Below are 24,152 nucleotides of genomic sequence, written 5' to 3'. Positions count from 1 at the left end.
AAGTATGTATGTTATTGATAAAAAATTTTCATTCTGTCTTGACAGTAAATATTTCAATAATAAAATATGTGTACAACACTCACAATAAAAATCATGATGACGGTAGATAGCGAACGATAAAAAATAATGTAATAACAACAGTAATTTGAGAAAATTTTCAGAAGAACAACAAACAGAAAAAAAGAAAAAGAAAAAAATTACCAAAGAATTTTCGTGGTGACTCAATAGACGCGCGCGTCAGAATGCGTTTTAAATTTTTATTTGTTGATAAATTATTTCTCTTTTTCTCTTTTTGTTTTTTTTTTATATATTTTATTTGCCTTTAGATAAGTGTAATTTTTCACTTTGGTATTATACTATTATAAATGAGAGCTTACCAGGTACGACAGTAGTTTTTATTATTTATACATATTGCCGCCTATAATGATGTTAAAGAGGTACGTAAGAAATACATTTGCGTACTTTAGATATAATTTTATGCTATGATATATAATTTGTATTAATAATTAAGTTTGACATACAGTATGTCAAAAAAGTATATTTGAAACAATAATGCCAACTTAATAAATTTTCTATTAATTCATTGGGTTATTTTTAATATCGAATTCAAATTGTTAATCTGAGGTTTAATTCTGAAAGATAAAAATGTTTCGGTTTAAATAATATTCGAGTTTGAGTTTCCGAATTTTAATTTCCGAATTTTTATTTGCGTCACTATCATATTTTTTATTTTTCTATTGCGCCACTATTGTGCCTATTCCTATCATATTTCATATTCGACTTATATAATTCTGAAATAAAATGAAAATTTTCTTAAAGGAAGTAGCTGTAATTAAAGCTGTTCGAATTTAGGCCAATACTTTTAATGAAATTTCCGTTCGGCGATCAATTCTCCAAAATACTTTTCTAAAATTTCTTAATTTATATCTCAAATTCAATTGACACTAATACGAGTGTCATCCTGACTGACAAAGATTTATATCTGAACAATAATCACACTTAAATGTTTCTTATTTGCTAGACACTAGCTGAACTTCGCAAAATAACAATGTTTTCTTCATTTTATTGAATGTTACCAATATTTTAGTTGCATATTTTCGCCTACCAGTTAACGTTGCCAGTGTTGAGTTTTCATTATAAATATACATGTATAGTTAAACTACCTATTTAACGTATATATACATATATACAATTTTATTTTAATTCATTTTATTAAGTTTTTTTTTTAAATCAAAGATTCGTGACTTTAGAATATAATATGGAAAGAAAAACTAAAAATTATTGATATAAGAAGGAATTATTTATGCAATAAATAAAATTAAACAGCTGCTTTTTGGTTGTCATTACATTGTCTTATTAACTGATATAATTTTCATCATATACGTATATACTTGCATATTAGTATTATCTAGATTTGAATTTATGCACGCTATATAATATTATAATATAAGCGACCTTGATTTCGATACTAACTATAGAAATCTAGTATCATGAGTACATTGTACTCTTACAGAATAAAAACAAAAAAAAATAAAATAAAATAATATTGAATTTTCAGACGACTGTATAACTATTTTGACATTCTTATTGAAATATAACTAGAACTTAATTTAAAATATTTGTAAAAAAAAAATAATAGTAGTCTTGTATTAAAAAGGTAATATGGGGGACTGCAAATTATGTACAAGTTTTGATTCACAGACTTGATTATTTAAATTTAATGGAAAATTATTAACGTTGCAGTTTTAATGTAAATAATTATCTGTTCTATTGATTTATATTTAATTTAATTTCTGCTCTAAAAATGATATAGAAATCTCATGTTATGTACATGAAGTTAAAGTATTTTAAATTTTATTAAAATAAATTATAAATTAAAATTACAATAGAGAAATGTTACGTGTTTAGTGTATAATTTAAAAAAAAAAATTATCCGTGCAATTGATTTTGCCTAGTTGGAATTCATTTAAATTAAAGTTTTATATAAATATTCCGTAGCCCCTAAATTGTTATAATACTGTTTCTATTTAATCTGTTTCACCCAATTTGTCGAATTTGGCCAATTAAATAAAAATGTTGAAATTTATAGTGTTTTAAATATTTTCTCCTGAAAAAATATAAATATATTGAACCCTTCTTGTATAATATCCACGAATCATGTTTAATAATTAGACATTGCCCTTTATTTCAATAAATTAGAATGCGAAAAATTAATGTGAGTAGAAATTTTAATTTATATTACCGAAATTGAATCCATAGCTATATATTGAATCGCTAAAAAATCAGAGCTCATTTTAAAATTTAAGAATTTTTTAAATAAAATTTTTTTGAAATTTAATTATTTTCATATAACCATCATATATACTAAAATACTACAATTTTCGGGATGGTATACAATGAATAATAAGTATACTAAATATATCTGTTCAATTTCCAACCGATTTCAAAGAACAATATGGTTAAGCTAGGGAGCGTTCTATATATGTAGAAATTAATATTGACACTATTATGCTAAGAATTTTTCAATAGTACAATATAAAATGGTTTCAATATGACTAACATGTTTGATTTATTTATGCACCTTTTAAAAATTTTCTTCACAGTCTGTAACACAAACATGTATACATAGAAAACTATAATTTTATAACTTTTTAATCGTTAAATTACTCATAAAATTTAGTTTATTGTACAACTTTATTTTATAGTTTTTATTAGAAAAATTAAAAACTACTTTCTTTTTAGTTTTTTTACCCGTTTATGTCGTCATAATTAAATTGCACTTCACTTGCTCAAATGAATTTTCATAGTTATTAAGAATAAGATATTAATTTTAGTATTTTCGTCAAAACTTCAGTTTTTAAGGGAATTTCCCATTTAATATATTTTAATTATAACAGAAACAGAAACAATTTAAACCAAAAATCAGAAATCAAATATTTGCGTACAATGAATCAAATATGTATACGAATCTTATTGGTATATTTGAAGTTTACCATGTGCAAATAAAAAATTTTATTAATATTAAACATACGAAAATATTTGAGTCATTTTTTTTTAGATATCTACACACAATAAGCACATAATACGTTCCTACATACTTATGCACAAGTTATTCAGTTTAATTGTTAAAAAATCTTGTAGGAAATCCCCGTACAATTAAATAATGATTCAGTTTTGTATAAAGTATACCAACATACGATATGCGATCGCGAAATTTATTGTTAAATTACTCGCTTGATTTATCGTAAAATATATGTAATTATATATTTTCAAAATTGTATTTAATATTTATTTTACTATTGTAACTATTTTCTAATAAATAATTAATTTCAGATATTTCACATATATATATATTATATATATTGTATGTAAAGAATAATGTACTGTTTGCACATTTATATCCCAGCTTATTTTTATTCAACTAACTTTGGAAGACTTAGTTTAATATTTTTTTTTCCTTCCTCACTCCTAGGAGGAGTATACGGCTAGTGTATGATATTATGCACTAGTTTCATAGCGTCATAGAGTTTACTAGGTAGATGACTAGCCTGCCGTAGTTTTATTTATATTAAACATTTAAGTTTATTAATATTTACTGTTGGCTTTTTCTTAGTTTTTTTTAATATCGAATATTATAAATATTTGAAAATTACTTGTATAATATTTATTAGTATTGTATATTAAGTTATATAATATTGATATAATTTTTATAATGACCTGACCGGGTTTTGAATTCAAGACCCTTCGGTTGAAAGGGCCATAATCACTGCACCAATGGTCACTTTAATATTACCTTTTATTATTAAAACAATGTTTTGCTCAGCACAATCTGAGAAGGCTGCGTTTTACGACCTGTACTAGATGCACCATCGAAAGATTTACTTTTATCATAAACAATATAAGTACTGTTGCAACAATTGATTTATATCAACCACTGTTTCTTTTTAACATCAAGAGAGGAGTTTTTATTATATCAACGTCTTTGTTTTGTTTCGGAAGGGCTCATTTTTTAAAATCAGCAAACAGAAAGTGTCCCGTATTTCTAAATCACCAAGTGCTACATTTTGTTTTTTGATGCATTTTTGAGTAGGTTTTTTTTGTTTTCCTTACTTATCTTCTAAAAAAGATAACTGTAAAAGCTTTTTGGTTTTAACAATTAAAAGAGTATATGTGTATTAATTTTAGCTCTCCATGTTGGCAATTAGCTAGGTTGAATAGACTGAAATATTATCGTAGGCGGATGCCCTGCCGTCTTCAATAACAAATATAAGCCTTATTTGTTACTGGAATTGTAATAATTTTTTGTTTATTATTTCATTTAAGTTAGAGTCCACTCATCATAATTGTACGGATTCAAAATCATATTTTGGCACCAGATGTTTCTAACAAAATACACAATGTTTACATAATTTTACTATTATTCTATGTACATACATGGGTACATACAAGGTATATAGAAAAACCATTATAATTTTTTCTAAAATATTATATACAAACAAATATCCAGGTGCTCAATTCACAAAATCAAACAAATTATGTGTGTACACATTTAATTATTGATATTTCAGACCTTAATATAATGAAAGCAAAAAAAAAAACCAATACAATTACCATTGTTATTTAATTATAAAAATTTCATTAAATTATAATTAAATATTTACATTTAACACCATAATTAATTTATTTTAAAAATATTTTTTATTTAATCAACGTTATACTCTTCTTTTTTTTTGCCATTTTATTATAGCTGTCGCGGTTTATTCTTATTATGATTTGTTTTTTCCTCTAATTTAAATATTAAATTTAAATAGTTTTTTTCTTTGTTTTTCGATATACGCATATAAGAGTATACATAAATTAATATGTACATATATGTTTAGATTATTGGATATAAAAAAAATACACCATATTGGCGACGTTTATTAAATGATGTAATAATTTAATAAAATTTAGTAATTTTTTAAAGCACCTTTAAATCTATTGTATGTATATGAAAAATCTGCTCATTATTCATTTATAAAATTAAGAAGAGTTTTCCTCACATAGAATTGGCATTTTAATAATCAATTTAAAAGCTAAGACATCAATGATAACTTAGAATATAATTGAAAAGTACTTAGTAAATTTTCAACTATTCTTTTAAACAATTATTTTTAATGACATGTAGGTACTTGAAATTCAGTACAATTGTATATAACATTAATTATATAATATATATACTTAATTATATGTACTTATATATGTGTACATACACATATTACATGCATATTTGCAATTCTGCGGTGATAACTAAAAATTCCCTAAGTTAGAATAACTACGATAGTTTAAATTTTTTTTAATACGAGTATTAGTGTACCATAATATATCATATTATTGCATACATTTAGGATGAAGCAAACAGACAATTGAAAATGGCGTGAATTATGTAAAGCTAAGATAAATAACTACATTTTTCGATAGTGTGGCGTTTAATTACGGAAGTATAAGGCACCTAAAATTTAAATTTTCAAAATTTTAGGTAGTAATTCGGGAAGTTATAGAGACTGAAAATAATTTTCTAGCAATAAATTATTCGTTTGTTTCCAAAAATTCTTAAAATCTCAGACTCGTACAAGCCGTTGTCTGGAAGAAAAATCATATCAAATATTTGAAAGAGGCAGGGTTTAAGATGTCTGCTTATACCAAGCTAATTGTAAAATTTGATTATATGCTTTATTGTAATAGAAGAATCCAAAAGCCACTTGTTTGTAATTTGCAGAATTTAAAACATATTTGTGGTTCCGATATGTTAAAAATAGAATTTATACATAAATGCTTTAGCCTACATAAAATAGCCTTTGATCAGCTCGAGAAGCGTTGCTCAAGTAATGTAGTAAACAGTTTAACTTAATTTCAATTTTAACTAGCACTAATGTTTTCTCATTTTTACATCATATGAATTTACTTAGATTATATGTCCAAGCAGAACTTTCTTATCAATATTATTATTAATACAATATGAAAGCAAATAATCAAAACCTTTTATTTTAAATGATTTTTTAAACAAATATGAATGACAGGGCACAAATTTTTTTTTCTTAAGTCATTATTATTTTGCAAATTGTACGAATAATAATAACAAAATTTAGAATAATAACAAATTAAGAAGAAATTTCTATTTCATATAAAATGTGAAATGATGCACAAATCAATATACATATACGTACCTACAAACCTATATTATTTGAATTGAGAAAAAAAAAACCCAAATGGAATTCCCAACGTACTAGGTATACATTAAAAAAACAGGTTTTTATATATTTAGTTATAAAACGTATAGGTAAAAAATGACGAATTGAATTAATTAACACATTTCGCTTCAAAAGTTCAAAACTCGAATATATAAAATCAAAACAGTTAATGTGAAGAAAATATAAATTCAAAAATTAAATTTAAAATTCCGGTCGTTTACGTATTTTTCCATTTTATTTATTTACGAATTCATCGCATCGCAATTTAAAAATACTTCAAAGCATTATTCATAACGTGATCACCATGACGCACTACTACACTATATACTTTCAATCGTTTTATGAACTTATTACGTTTGTTTATGCAAATGTTTATGAATTTTCTGAAAAATTCAATATAAAATTTTTCAACACCAAAAATTCCCCCCATAAATCTGACTTAATATAGAACTTTTTTTTTTAAATATACAATAATTTAAATAGGTAATATTCCTTTATTTTGAGTAATATCCCCTTGAGTAATGCTTGAGAAGGTGAAAGAACCTCTATGTGTGCCATTATATAAAATTATGTACAATCCTACTTAACAATCTAAGGTACTTAATAATAAACGGTAATAAACAAAAACTAACAGATAACACCAGTGTTTTTATAATATTTTGAAAAATTAAAATTTTGCGTAATTTTTCGCGTAAAATTTCAACTTTTCAAGAAACAAGATGTATTTCAAAAAAAGTGGATAAACTTTTATAAACTAAAATAAAAAAATAATTCAAATATTTCCATTTTATATACAGAGTGTAGCTTATGGTGGCAAATAATTACAGAGATGATTTTTTGATAAATTTTCAGAAAAAAATTGTATGGTTGGAGGTTGCAGATATATTTGTTTTCGAACTACATCCTGTTGAGAAAAAAAATGGCGGCTTACCCAGGCTCATACAATTTTTTGCTGAAAATTGTTCAAAGAGTATTCCCTGAAATTATTTGCCACCTTATACGAAACACACTGTACATGCACATATAAAACCAGTGATGAAAAATTAAAAACTCTTCATTATTTTAAAGTTAAAATAAAAATTTAAATTTCTTATAACTAAAAATTTATAAATTAAATTTTAATAAAAAATTTTTCTGTTTTATAAGGTTTAGATTTATTTCAATTGAATAATTAATTTTTAAAACTAGTTCAAAAAGCTTTTTCACAGCAACAAAAAAAAAACACTAATTTATTTATAGAAATTGTTAAGGTGGCCGAATATATTACGTTTTTAAGAAGTACATAATGTCAACAATTTCTTTGAAAACTATACACCAACTAAAACTGACATATTAATCGCCACAACCATAATTAGTTGTGGGAATTGAGAAAATTCATAAATAATTATTTCTGTTCCTTGTGAAAGTCGCAACTGTCGAAATTCGAACCGAAAAAAATGTAGTAAACCTTTACAAGTTTTTCAATTTAGATGATCCATTATTAATTTTCTTTTGTTCCATAATACTCCCAACTGCTGGTTACTAAATGTAGACAACAAATGGCGCACATACTCTTAATTAGAGAATGATTTTAATCATACTAAAATGCGTGATCTCAGCGAACAACTGAGACGTCCAAATAGTGAAATTAATTCTTTTTCTAACGTTGGAAAATTTATGATAATTACATAGTCAACAATTTAATATACTAAAAATGTGAAAACAATTATTGCCATAATTTAATTAAAAATTAAATACCTTTTCAGTCTCATCATTTTCCGATTGCCTGAAATTACTTCCGAATTTGGTTTATTAAATTTTTTCGGCAAAGTTGATATAAAATTTATTTTCATACGTACATTATTGTATCACAATTTTTTTTGACTAACTTAAAATTCAAAGTTGGTACGATGGTAATAATTAATTTTTATGTTTGTTCACTTCATACTTGTTATATTACAAAAAATAAAGAATATTTTTGTTTATATAAAATATTTGCTTTATAAAAGTTCAACCAAGTATAAATCTTTATAAAACAACAAAGTGGTTGTTTACTTTCCAAAAAAAAGAAATGCAGAGAGCTCATGCAGGTATAAGTTTTCTAATTTTTTGTTAAATTCATCTTTAACACAATATTAAAATTCACTTTTCTTCTAACACTCCATAACAAGTTGTACATAGAATAAACCACAAAAATTCAATATAAAATTTAAATTTTAATAAATTTGATTTTAGTTAAAATTTTTTAAATTTTTTGTCAACTTACTCGCTAATTAGATAAAATGCTTTAATTATTATTATCCTTTATAATCAAAAATCAAAAATTTTCATATCAAAAATAAAATTACACACATACATATATACAAATAGGTTCTGAAATTGAATTAATATGTAAGCCGCATACTCTCTCTTAGAAATCATATTTAATTTCGTAAATTAAAGTTGTCACTCTCTTTGATAGCAACAAAAAAATTCCCTTTTAAGCGATTAACAAAAAAAAACCAAAAAAAAAACGAGAAAAATACCCAACTTTGATAACTCAATTAATGTTGCAATTACTCACTTTTAGACTTATTACTTATTTATTTTGCGAATATGTTGCCAACGAAAAATGAAAAAAGCAAGAGAAAAATTGTAAAGCATGCTAAACTGACAAATACGAAGAAAAATTCCAATCCTCAAAAGGAAGAAAATTGAGCTAACAAAGGCTGAGAAAAAAAAGAGAAACATACAATGGAAAAAAAAAAACAAAAAAAAAATATTTTTTTCCCTCTAATTCATCAAAGAATAATACACAGACGAAATATCGATACCGTTAGCTCAGAATGAAAGTAATAAACAGTCCTATTACATTGAATTTTCGGACAATACCTAACTATTACATTTTGGTACACATTTACAACAAAATCTCTGGAAAAAAATATTTATCTAGCATCCCCACAAAATTCAACAGCCCTTCGAAAAAAATAAAAAAATTGTAAAAATTTTGAATTGTTCAAACAAATTATGTAACTTTTTGTGTTTCGAAAATACACAAAAAAAAGCAGCTCACTTCTGTTTTCTACAAAACAGAACAGTTTGACGATAAATTGATAAAATGACTGATAAACTTACCGTTATCGTTTTTGTTTTAATTCTCATTTTATTTAAATTCTCAGTGTTTATGTTCGAAAATTGTTCATTCTAACTGTATATTTGTTTAATGCTCTTTTTTTGTCTGATTTATTTCGTATTCTTGGCAGCGAAAATGTACTGAGATTTTGTTTTTTGTTCTCCTCTATGTTATTGCTTATATTTTGTGAAACAATTTTAATTTTGTTACTTTAAAGGACAATTTTGTCATGCTTTAACAGTATAACAAGGATAACGCAATATATTTTGTACGTATACACTAAAATGTCGAAAATATTGTATATACATACAAACATATTTATTGTATTGATCGGATATATCAAATTTTTCGTGACGTGAAATGAACATATGAAAATGTAGATTCCGATAACTGATAAGACGTATTGTATAAAGAGATGTACAAAAAAGAGAGAAAGAGAGGGGGAGAGAGAATGAATATTGTTTTGTTTTTTTTTTTGTTGATGCAATATTCTTTAAGTTCAGTTCCGGGAAAATTTCTGAATTTAAAAAATTATTATTGCGAAAAATGAAAACAAAAAATTCAATATTTTTTTCATTTCTCTTTGTTCCGCGCTCTCACTTTAATGTGATATAATTTTGTCTGCTCTTACAATTTGTGCAAAGTTACTCTTGTGATTTTTCTTTTTGGCATTTTCCTTTTTCGTTGGAACTTGTCATATTAATCAAAATTACTGTGATATCAATTTTAAAAGTGAAAAAGAGCTCATTCTCCTTGCCTTAAAATTCTTTGAAATTGGTAAGATGAAAAAGGAAAAAGTTGTTCTTTGACTAAACGAGGGAAATAAAGTTTTTCTATAAAAATAATTTAAATATTTTAAATAGGAAAAAAAAATAACATTTTTATTGTGAAAATTATTTTTTGTCATTTTATTTAATGATTTTGAATATTAAAAATCAATTCTTTTAAGAAAAATAAGCACGCATTGGGTACAATGTTGAACATGAAATCAAAGCAGAAGTCTAATGCGGATTTGGGAATATTATAAACTAAAAGGCTTAAAATTAAAGTTAAAAATTCCGGTAGAAAGTTGACATATAATTTTTATATTACATTTAAATTAAATTTAAATTTGTATATTTGGTAAATAATTTATAAATTCGTCCATATTCGGGGAAAAGGAGTAGTAGTGCTATTGTGTAGTGCTAAAAGGAGTAGTAGCCAAAAAGTGCTATTGTGTAGTGCTAAAAGGAGTAGTAGCCAAAAAGTGCTATTTTGAAAATTAGGGGATTTTAACTTAGATTATGTGTTTTGTATTATGTGTTTTGTAATTACGATATTGTTATACAATGCAAATATAAATAATTTATTAAAATCACAATATTTAAAAAAAATTAATTTCTTTTAAAAATTCAAAAATATTGTTGTGACATATTTCGTCTTCACTATTCAAGACTTGAATATTTTGTATTTAATAGATGGCTCTGATACTTGAAATTTTTTGTCATCAAAAATGTATTGAATGGTTAAGCTATTACAGAATTCACAAACAAATGGAGAAATTTTTTTAAAAAAATTTATGTGTAATTTTGTAATGACCTATTCTTTCCCTTGTTAATTTAACTGATTTTTGCCTAGATAAATAATTCATATTTCAGTTGTACTTGATTTAATAAATCTTAGTTTGCTATTTTGTGTATTCAACCATTCCTCATTCCAGGAGCTTTTAATTGCTTTGATTATTAATTATTGTCGAAAATCTGTGTAAACAGATAAGTATAAGTCATATCTGTTAGTTCTTCAATTGATTTTTTTGCTAAATTATCTACTACTTCATTTTCAAAAAGTGAGCACTATTTCAAATCCTATGTTTGAAATTTAAATTTTTATAATAATTATAGATTTAGTCTTTCATTTCAAAAGTATGTATATTCACATACTATTCTTTCTAAATATTTTTTCAAAATATTTGAAAAAATGTGTTTATAAATAAATAATCATATTTAATAGACTGATTTAATAAAGTTCTAACTAAATTCCTTTTGGATAATCCTTATTATTTGGACATTAATAATTTATTCGTATTAATATTAAAATTTCGAATGTAATTGCGTGGAGTGTTTTGATTCAATTCAAAATTAGCTAAATTTCCAGAGATTCTTTAATATTTTTTCGCTCACAATATATTTATAATAAATCATAATTAAATTTCAGTTAATTTTAAGTGTAATTTAAAAAAATACTCACATTTTTTAATTATGTTCTAACAGTACGCAATAGTAACATTCATAGCGATAAGCGTATCCCCGAGGTAGTGAAGAAATAAGGAAAAGTGCAATGAAGTATATACCGTACATTTTTAACAGCATGTGAATATTGAGGCACCTCGACTTACAGAAAAGAATTAGGACTGAAAAACTGTAATGAATGAAATCTTTCGAATTAGTCTAAAGTGTCGATACGGTAAATCCGTGCCTTCCTTCACGGAATATAGACACAAAAGCACAATAAAGCAAAGCTAATAACTAGTCAGTTTTATTAGTTTTAGGAAATTATGTCCAGTTCCCTACTATTGATAAGTCTGACGAGCATTCAAGTTCGTCTATCTTTGTCTTACGATAATTTTTAACGGCTCTATACAAAAAAAAATTATCTTCTTTCACTCACTAAAAATTTACTGAATCGATAAAACAAAATAAACACAATTCAAGAATATAACAGCAAACTAGTCAGTCATAAAATAATTACAAATCACTGGTCTGTCTGTATATAGAAAACTAAAATTGTTATATTCTAATTTAATATTTTTAAGACAAAATTTCTAATTCTTTATCCTTTAGTTTGCTTTATAAGACTATTATATAATAAATAATTTTATACAATTTAATGGTAAACTAAAAATATTAAAAGTTACAAACCCCTAAAAAAAGTTTTTAAAATATTTTGTAAAAGTAAATTTTTTTGACCAAAGCGGAAGTTAATAAATTTTTAATAAACATATTAAAAATGTAATATGAATTAAAATTTTAAATACTATGCTATTCTGTTATGTAATTTTGACCTAAAAAAAACTATATAAATTTTCATTAAATAGAAACAATCTTATCTAAAATAACACTACCATACCATAACACTTAAACTTCTCAACTTCTTTTAAACATAATGTTGTTTGTCAGCAAAATTTTTCTGCCGATTTTGAGATCTTATTCTACTTTAAAGTATTTACGTCATTGAATCTTTGAAATCGTAACACTTAATTTTAAAATCTTTAACATAAAATATTAAAATATTAAAAATTTGCTATAAAAATTTCATTTTACTATAAAAATATTTTAATATGTTAGTTCCCCGATTCTGAAAACATTTATGTTAAAAATTTTAAAATTTAAAAAAAAACATAACAGATATCAAAGGGTTAATGTAATATTAATGGTCAGTATATCAAATAAAAGCTATATTTAGCACTTTTTTTAATTCATAATAAAAACAAAATCATAAATTTTTTTAAGGGGGAAACATAAAATCATGAGTATTTTTTAATATGAAATTATTTTTTTATAAAATGGAAATCTCTTTTAAAATTCTATTATAAAAAAATTTAATATTTTAAATGAGGAAGAGCTTAAAATCATTTCCGGTTCTTAATAATATCCCAACAATGAAAATATAAAAACAGAGGCAAATATTTTGGCCCTAGCACATTAAATCTCATCTTATTTAATATTTAAAGCTGAACCATTAAAATTTATTTTAAAAATGTTTGCAATCCTTGTACAATCTTATAAGATGTTGAAATTTATTCTCAACAGTTTTTTAGATTTTCAAAAGTGAAAAATTCAAATAAAGAGTAAAATTTCACAATTTCGGACAACCAAATGATTTCAGCAATATTTTCTGCTTTGTTTGATAAAAACTTTAAAATTTCCTTCTGTTCGGTTGTTTTAAATTCATTCATACAATAATTGTTCAGTAAATTTCAATTAATTAAAAATAATTTTTATTTTTTTATTTTATCGGTCATAATTTTAATGAAAATTTTAACAGGAAATTAATTAATACAATCATTTATTAACCATTTTTTGTTTTTATTAATCACTGGATTATTTTCCACTCCTCCTTTTTAAAATAATAAAAAAACAAATTGTGAATTTCAACCAAAAATCAAAAGTGAACCAGAAAAAAAAATTTGCAATAAAAAAATTAAAGAATTATTGAATTTTCTGTATGTATGGGTTGTTTCAAATTTTTAAAATCTTATTTTTAAATTCATTTTATGGTATGATGATTTCGATGTTTTCGCTAGAGGTGCTCCAACAAAATTCAGTTAAGGTTTTCTCTTAGCAAATTTATTTTTATAAAATATTCTGCTGCAGTTCCTTTTACATAGAAATCCATGTTTTATGTTAACACCGAAAAAGTTATACATATATTTTTCATATTTACTGCTTTAAAGGGAAAAGGGCGGTTTAGCAATTATTTATAATGATTCGTATTTGGGCTGCGGAAAAATCAACAGTATTATTCGTGAAGCCTATTTTATAGAAACTCGAAAAATAATGTTACGTACATAGGTATTTAATACTTGAATAGCCCCATTATACCGTCTGAAGTGGTGCAGTAATTACTTTTGCATTACACTGTGAGAATTATGCAAAGAAATTCTCACGTTAATAATTTCATTTAGTAAACAATTAATTTTTCTGACACTTGATTAATTTTGAAATATCAGAGCTAATAAAACGTATTAATTACATACATTGTAAATAACGAGATTTACACTACCCTAATTTATACATTTAATATTGAATAACTATAAATTTTTAAATAAGCAGGAATTCCCAAAAACAAACACTTAGGCACATGTCCTTCTTTTTATACCACATAAGTAAATTAAAAAATTTTACCTTTCTACCCGGTTCTATTGGTGCGTTGCATTATGAGGCACGTTGAAGTTGGCCAATTCCTCTACGGCTCTTCAATTGCCAATTGCTGTTAATTGAACTATGGATCCTAAATAAGTTTCGACAAAGTTGCAGGTTTGTGTTGATGATAGCTATTCAGATTCGCAGAAAGTTTTGGAGTATAGTGATTAAGTTTTTTTATAAAGGATAAATATTCAAGGAAGGTTCTTAAGCAAGATTTAAAGTCGGGCTAAACATGAGCTTACAAAATTATATTATTACCTTTAACCAACAAGAGAAGCAACAACAAACTTCAATGTTCCACTTTCTTTGTCAAAGTAACGGAGGAGGAGTTCAAATATCTAGGAGTGACCGTTTACAGTAGACTGACTTGAAATACTCATATAAATGTATAACTAATGAGATGGCTAAAAGTAGGAACTCATTTTATAAGCGCAGAAATTTTCCTCTCTATAGCCATCACCAACATAATACTAGAAGAGTGGCTGGAGTCGGAATGCACGATACGTCAGGGCACAGGCAACTTCTCTTTGGAGTTAAAATGTATGGACGAGTTTGAAACGTTTTGGTAAAGCCAAAACCAGTGTCCAGTGACATAGGGAACACACAGACTGCTTTATGTAGATTCTGAGATGTGAAGAATAATACGTCCCTGCGGATGTTGTGTCAAACTTATCGTGCTCCTTGAGGAAATGGGGATAGGAGGTATCAAAATAGGTCAGACTGAACGCGATATATACTAGTTAGATACTTGGTCATATAAAGGCATTAAAGAACGCGTGCACACCCACCGCATAAATTTTTTCACTCACAAAATTTGTTATTTTCAGTGCAACATTTTTAAGTTATTGGAGTTATTGTGCCACAATTACACCTTTGCATACAATGTATTCAATAAAATTTTTTACAATTTATAAAAATGAAATAAAAAAAATTTAAAAGTTAAATGTAATGAATGTAAAATTAATTGAGATTTTAAGTATTGATTCGAAAATTTAATCAAAAGCAAAATAAAATTGTATTAATTCAGGAAAAAAGAACTACTTCAAATTACACGATGGGATGCCATAAACATTTTTTATTAATGATTGCACTGATTAACTTGCTCGTCAACAAATATCATTTCTGTAATTACAGGTAATAAGTCAAAAAGTATTGCTGATATTCAATTCGTAATTAAAGAATTTAATATTTTAAAAACTTGTTTCTATTTTATGTAAAAATTCGATTTTATCAAAAGAATTCATTCATACAGAGTAGTTGATTGAGTGGAAACAAAATATTACAGAGTAATATTAAATTTTGCAATATCAATTCAATATTATCAATTGATCAGAGTAATATTTTGAAACTTAAGATCATATTTTAAAAAAAAATTGAAAATTTCCAAAGGAATCACAAGTTAAAAATCGTATAACACTATAGCTTACAAGCACACCTTTATAACAACAAAAATCTATAAAGCAATCTTGCTATGACATTCTTTCGAGATTTCTTGATGATATTGGGTAAGGAAACCTTTAACAACATGAATTTGTAAATATTTGATAAGATAAAAATATAATTACATATTTTGTTAACCATTTTTCAAAAACATATTACCAATGTCAATGTCATATAGGCAGGATATGTTTAAGATTCTAATTAACAGTGAAAATTGATTGTAGATTTCAAATTTTTGAAATTCTTGAATTTACACAAAATCAATAAATTTATAAATAGTAAATCCAGAACATATTTTAGAATTAATTATGTACATATATAAATTTTGAAAGACAACGTAATCATAGCATAAGTCTACCCAGTTACCGCCTTTTCAATAAATATAATAACTGCATAAAGTCTTAAACAAGTAAAACTTACCGTTTATATTAGAAATAGGATGCCGCAAATTTTAAAAGAAAAAATGCTATCATTTAATGTATTTTAAAAAACACCGTTTCTAGAACTTCCTGGGGTCACAACTTTTAATAGTAGGAATATAAGTAAAAACTTTCTTCTCGAGAAATAAAATTTTCCGTAACAATTCATTTTCATCGTACAAAATTTTATGTTCCTATCTTAAGAATGGCACTAGTTTTGTAAATAGCCGTGCAGATGGACGACTGGAATAAAACTAACATAGACAAACTTTTTCCAGTTGAAGGAAAAAATAACAAAAACATCTTCACACAACTGCAAATGAGATGAGTCACGTAATCAAAGAAACGAATCAAAAATAATAGAATTCTGCTCAAATTTTATTTAACATTCAAACGTACTCGCTGAATATATTTGATATTAAATAAATTTTTGACAAAATAGGCTGTTTATGAATAACGACTTAATGTACCAAATTTCCACTTCTCCAAAATTTTCGCTGTAAAGTACAATGAATTTCAATTCAAAAAGATATTTTCAATACCCCCGCATTCAAATATTAAATTTCGTACATTATTATTCAAATTTCTGTAATTCTACTAATGCTAATTTAAAGTACCTAACTATACCAACAATATGTACACTTGATATAAGCTGAAATATATTTATTTACTCTCATATGGTATGATTAATTACTTATGTGTCTATAAAAGTTAAAGTTTATCCAAAGAAAATGACTACCATTTTTTTTTTAGATTTATTGTTATTTATTTACAGTTTTTGTGTAGGTATTTGAAAATATTCTAAACCATACTGAACTGGATAAGTATTCTACATACTTCCATGTTAAATTCGAGCAACTTAAACCATCATTGCAAGTATAGGAAAACAACACAAGAAAGAGAATAAAAAATAAAAATGTTAGAACATTAACCATTATTTGCAGTTCATTTATTAGAAAATTTTCTTTTTATTTTTATTTGTATAAGTGTGTATATGTGCCTTGAAGCTTTATATATATGCTATGTAAGATTTTCTGATCTCTTAAATATTTTCTTGGATAAATTAAATCAACCATTCAGAATCAAAAGAAATGTTTATAAATCTGATACAAACAGTACAATCGCAATATTTATTGGTACATTCGTATTATTGGTTGGTACAGTCAAACACGGTTAACGATTTGAATAGAGTTGAAATGAAATTTTTTTAAAGTTTTCTCCAAAAGTAAATTTAATTTCGTTTTGGTTACCTTTTGGAACTGCGAATCGTTTTTTTATGAAATGAATAGGAGATTTTTTTTTTAAACTGCGTTTACTAATTTATGCTAATGATGAAATTAGCCTAATAGAAAACAAATCGTGATTTTGAAGAATCTAACTTAGTAATGTGTTGAAATACAATAAGAGCTTATTAATATGTTAATGAAGCGTGTTTGAAAAAACAATAGATATACTATTGTGACAGCATTCAATATGCTATAGTAAAGTGAGAACTTGCTATCAGCAGCGTCAAAAATCCAGTCGAAATAATCTTTTATTACTCAACTTAGCCGTTTACTTTTTTTCTTTCCTATGGGCTGTGTTGACCCTTGATTAGTTCCAATTACATTCTTGAACAAATATTAAAGATTCTATTGCATTAGAAACTATAATGCAACCACAATAATTTTGGTAATTATTTTCATTATTACATACTATAATAAAATAACTCGGTTAAATTATTTCTCTTGTAGCGAAAAAGTTCGGACTAAACTAATAATAGGATCTAAGTGACCGGAGACCATAGTATATTGTTAACGTTATTGTAACCGGTCTATAAATTTTTTCAAAAGGTACTCAAAATATTATTTATTCTACATTGATCGAAGGAAAACTTTTATTGAACAAATTTTTATTTTAAATTTTTATTTCAACAAAATTCTCTCAAAAATTCTCTCATTGCTGTTATTATAAAAATTTTTAATCAATATTCTAAAATTTATAATCTAATATTTTTGATAGTCCCAGAATTTAATAGCTAATCAAAAATTTTATAAATTGCTATTCTATCATTTTTAATTATTTTCAAATTATTTTGTAATAAGGAAGGTTACGCATATATAAAACCCAAATATTTTATTATGATTTATTACTTTTAGACCTTTTGTCACCATAAATATTAGAATCATATTTTATGTAAAGCCATACAATGCCTTCCCTATTATTTAAAAATGATTTGTATTAACCATTTATGTGTTTACACTAAATAATTTGAGGGCTATCTATATAGAAAACACAACCAACACAACCATAAAATGAAGCCATAATAATCTTGACCACTGTTATCACTATGGTAAAATGAACGTTTCACTAACCAAAATATTAAGAAAAGCAAGAAGAAAAAATTGCCTTATAAATTCAAAATTACTTGTTTAACTTTAAGTATGACCGAAAAAATCGAATATCCTATAAAAGTCTTAAATATTTGCTGTATAAAAACAAAAACTTTTGTGTATCCTTAAGAAATATTTGGCTTTTCCCTTTTTGATAAAACATAAAAATAAAAGAAAATGGAAAGATTTTTGTTTATTCTTATTTTTTCTTCTTGTTTTCTTTTGTTTTATGTTTTAGTTATTCAGCATATGTCTTGTAACGGATATAAAGGATTAAGGATGAAGAAAACGGAAAAAATGTTACAAAAAATTTTAACAATGAAGAGTTAAGACCCCTGTATAGCCATTTATTTTCATGGTTATTCCAATTTTCTTTTGTTACATATTTTTTTTTTTTTGTATTTTCCACTTTTGTTTCAAATTTCAAAAATTCTCATTGGGTTCAATGTTTTTGTTGTATTCAATGTCAGTTTCAATTTATTACGATAAAGGACTCTTAGTTTTATATTTTAATTTTTTTTGTTTTTTGTTTTTATTGTACTTAGGTGAATTGAAATTCTTGAATTCTTCGAATATTTTTGGATATTTGGTTTTTCCTTAAAATAGAAAATTTATTTTGAAAATTTTTGTTTTTTTTTGTTTTTGTTATTATTTTATAACAAAAGGATTTTGAATGAAATGCGATATATTAGGTGTACAAACAATAAAAAAAAAGGAGGAAACAAAATAAAAAAAAAAAATAAATTTTTTCAATTTTAATTTTTATTATTGCGAGCAAAACGTTCATTGTTTTTTTTTTGTAATAAATATGCTATTATTAGTTCAAATTTAAAGAATTTATTTTTCAATGAATTTTTTGATGGAAATTTGTGGTAAATAAATTTAATTTTCAATTGAGTATTGATGTTTGTACGTCTATAGAAATGGTATAAGGACATTCGAACGTTTATAGAATTTTTTTTTGCAAATTTAGTGAATCTTGTTTTAAAAATTAGATAAATTTGCAATGTCATAGTTGTACTGAGAATATGTAATAGAACATTTATGTTATTAAAAATAATTTTTATATTTTGTTATAATGAAACTTTAGAAGTTTAGGGACTTAATAACTTTCAACTTAATTTAAAGTAATTCCAATTCCTAGTTCCAAAAATATAATAATTAAAATGTAATCATGGATCTTGTACATAATGTTGCTAAGAAATATACTAATAGGGTCAGGCCTGGTACTGTCATATTCGGCGGCTTACGCGTTTTCATAATGATTGCGTTCCTGTTTTTCAACGATCATTGCGTATATGTTTATTTCTTATATAAGGTAAATTTGACCCTGAATAAAGTGAAAAATATTTTATATTCCCCTAATTAGATTCTATATAGTCATATGGTTAACAATTTTTGTTTTACAACGAATGCATTTGCTTGCAACGAATTATACACACTCATGTCCTGAGTTGGTATGATTATTGCCCCTGTATATAGAATTACAATTCTTATTTAAACTAAATTATTTTAATTGATTTATTTTTTATCTTACATGAGTCTTTTAAGATCAAAACACTGTTCTTTAAGAATTACAAATCTTATTTCCTATATAATTCTAAATTTTTTTTATAAAACTCGAGGTTTTAGGAAAAATTTTTAAATTACTATTTTACTAATATAATTTCAAATTGTTTACAACAAGATTCCAAACTGTACACTTGAAAGTAAAGAAATTATTTATAAAAAACATACATACATTCATACTTTACAAAATCTTTTACTTTCAAGAGATGCTCATATGCGATTGCAAAAAACAAAAATTTTCTCTTCTGAAGAAAGGTTATCATTATTTTGCATTCAAAAGAAATTCATTGAAATGAAATTATTTTTGTTTCTTATATTAAATTCCTAAATGTGTACTTAAGACAAATTTTCAAATGTGATTTTAAATAACGAAAACTTGTTATATGTCAAGGGTGACTACTAAATATGCGAGCAATCATGCATATTATTATTTTTTTTGCATATATATAAAGTTTATATGTGGTATACCATAATGAAAATCAATATTTAAGAGTTGGTTGTGGAAATGAAAAGCATTATAAGATTTTCTTTGATTCTTAGACGTACACTTAGCTATTACACATACATAAGTACCATGTATATAAACATGTATATAGAAATAAAATTTTTTAGTTGTACTCGTAGAATTTTTACGCTAAAATGATTTTTTCTTCTGGTTTTTTTGTATTTTCTTTGTCGAGCATCAAGCAAAAATTGTCTAGACTTTGAGACGTCATTTTTTGACTTCCTTTTATATTGTTCGACCGAGTATGATTAAATTTTAAGGAAATATTCATTATTATTTTTTTCTTTCAGTATTCTTTTGTTCCTCTTATTTCTTTTAAGGATTTCATCCTCCTATATTTCATTTTTCTTCCTTTTTCTACTCATTCTTCTATTTATTTCTCTTTTACTCATATCTCTTACTTAAAATTTCATACTCTGGTTGAAATTTTTCCAAAAATTTAAAAAATAAAAATTTGAAAATTTGTTGAAATATAAAAGAAAAACATCAAGGTTGCCAAAAATAATGTTAAGAAAAAGAGTTGCAAGAGAGAATAAAATTTTCATTTCTTACAATGAAATTTTTCATTACTGAAATTAGTATGAGAGATGAAAGAAAAATCTGTTGGTGATTCAAGAAAATTTTCATTTAAAAAAATTTTATATTTGACATTTTTGTAAAAAACAAAAAAAAATATGTTTTAAGGTCATTACAAAAATTTTATATTTTTTGTTTTAATCTCTATTCTTATGCGAGGATCCTTGCATAAAAAATAATAATCTTTTTTTATTGAGATCACCTTAATGCAGAACTAAATTAAGAAATTATATAATTTTGGGTGGATTACAATTACTTTATTTTTGATTTTGCTAAAAGTGCTCAACTTTTAAAATTGGTAAAAAATTTGTTTTATAATTAAGTTCATATTTAATTTCTTAATTAGTTTTCATTCACTATTTTAACACATGGGCTCAAAATTGAATTTTATTTGTTAATTCTTGTATTTCCTTTAAACATGAAGCTTCTGTCCAATTGAGTTTGAAATTTTTAAATAAAATAAATTAGGCTTGTATCACTATTCTATAAAAATTTGTATAAATAAATAATAAAATCGCATTTTTGATCCCTGAATTTTCAAATGAATGTCATTGCTGAAAGATCACATTATTTTCTTGTAAAAAATTGCTTTTCCAGCTATACCATCTGAATGATGACGCTGTCGTATTAATCATCTGTATCCTGTTAATCGACAATTTTACAAATGCAGCTATTCTCTCTTTAATGTTTTCTCTACATGTCAGATAAGAGAAAAATAAAGTTATTCATAGAAATGAATTCAAATAAGATTCGGCCTCATATCGAGTCTCGAACAATATGTATTTTTAGTGACATTTTTCAAAGCAACGTCAATGAACAAACCTTCAAATTAATTATAATATGAGAAATTTAATAAATTTATTAAAATATGGCAGACAGATAGTCAAAAAAAAAATTAATGAAATAATGTGCAAAATCAAAAATAAGATCACAAAAAAAACATTTTAGTTAATCAAATTTTCTTTTTACAGAAAATTTTCTATTCCTTTTCATTTTAATCACCAAAAAAACATCTCAAGAAAGTTACAAACAAACAAAAAAAAAACCCAAGCTTTGTATTGCTGGTACATGAAAGAATCATACAGCACTTTCAAAAACTACATATTATATAAGAATTGTATAACAGAGAAACAAAGCTATCTCAAAAATATTTCACAATGAAAATGATGAAAGGAAAATCTAAAATTCTTAGATTACAATCCAGAATTTTGAAATTTTAAGGATATTATTTGAAAATAATGCAGCACCTGTCTACAGTCTTTAAAAATTTTCTCTTCTATTCTTTGTTTTTGCTGTAGTTAATCATTTCTATATAGATTTTGGTACGAGAATAGTGAAAAAATTTACTTTTTTATGATTTTTAATAATTATTTAAAATCCATAAAAGAAGTATAATATTTGAAATTCATTCCACATCATCATCTCATATTCCAATTCCAAAAGTAATAGAATATAATTTTATTATGTTTTATTAGTTATAAATTTCAAAATAATATTAAATTGCTGTAATAATGCAATAATTAATTAAAAGTCAGTGAAAGAACCACTTACGAAAACAAAGAACCAAACGAATAAAACTATAAAACTGTCAGCATTTTTAAATATTCTTATATAATTTCTCAAAATAATCTCAGAGAAAAATAATAAAGATCGGTGAAGTTTAAGAGTAATTTGGTATATTATCTACGTAAGAAATCCGAAAAAGAAATATGAAATTAGTTGTAAGCTCCAAGGCAAAAGATAAAATTTTGACGCAGATTCAGTTCTCTAGAGTCTAGGATACTAAAATAGTACTATATAATATATTCTACAACGAATAATTTTAAATATCTGAAATATAATTTAAAATTTGTAGAAATATCTATTACAAACGCTATTACTAAATTCATCCGCTGCGAAATTTGATATAATTCTGATCAGGCCCGATTCTGACTTGTGCAGTGCCCCACTTGGTTTACAAAATGTGCGCCTCCCTCGGCCACCTTTCCTCCACAGCTTTAAGCTTTCAATATTTTCTTTTGCAATATTAATTTTGCATATAAATTAATGTTATCAAATTAATTTCGGTGTAAGTAGAAAGAGAAAAATTTTTGTAATAATTTCGAAGTAAACAAAAAACGAAATTTATTTCCGGCGCTCACTGTACATGCTTACTTTGCATATATTGTGAATCCGGCGCTGGTTCTACCTTTTTGGTATATTAAGCTTAATTAGTCTTTTAGTTATGATCCGAACGTGTTGGAGGACGTAACTTAATAGGTTCATATTTTGAAGCAGACCATGAATGAATATACACAATTTGTATGCCTCAGAGCAGTGCTCCACAAAAATAGGGTAAAAGAGAGAAAGGGAGACTATTCTCTTACCGCATATTTCGAAGCAAATTGGTGTACATAGTAATTTTACTGTATTGTAAGTATACTTACGTCTTATTTTGATAACTTATTTTTAAATTAGATCTAATTAGATCCAATGGTGTTAATTTAATTAATTTTGTACAAAAAGAATTTTTATTCCAAAAATAAATTTGAAAGATAAAACGCTATAAATATTTTATTATAATTCGGAAAAGTGACGAAATGACAACACTTGATTGACAACTACTTGTGATATTTCTATTAAAAGTTGCAAATGAAATAAAAATAAATCTTTTTATATAATTATAATCAAAAATTATGTTAAAAATAATCATGTGTTGACGAATTTATTACGTTCATTTACATTTAAACGCGTGTAGTACCTACTTTCAAACTTCTAAATATTTACATTTTTATGAGTGATTTATGATTTAGCTTACTAACCATCACACCTATAATATACCTGTATAATTTCTTACATATAATTTTAAATCTTATATGTCACATGTCAAAAATTCACGAGTGTAAAAGGCAAAGTAGAAAATTAAATATTTTCTTCAAAACCTTTTAATTTATTACTCCCCATTGTAATTTTACTTTTTCTTTTCAAAATATTTTTAATATACGCCTATATAGAACTGCACTATGTACATACATAACATATATTATATGTAAATATAAAAAATTGT

Source organism: Condylostylus longicornis, unplaced genomic scaffold (genome assembly GCF_029603195.1).
Source record: "Condylostylus longicornis isolate FDR11 unplaced genomic scaffold, ASM2960319v2 ptg000080l, whole genome shotgun sequence".
Taxonomy (NCBI): domain Eukaryota; kingdom Metazoa; phylum Arthropoda; class Insecta; order Diptera; family Dolichopodidae; genus Condylostylus; species Condylostylus longicornis.
Note: the sequence above shows the minus strand (reverse complement) of the source record.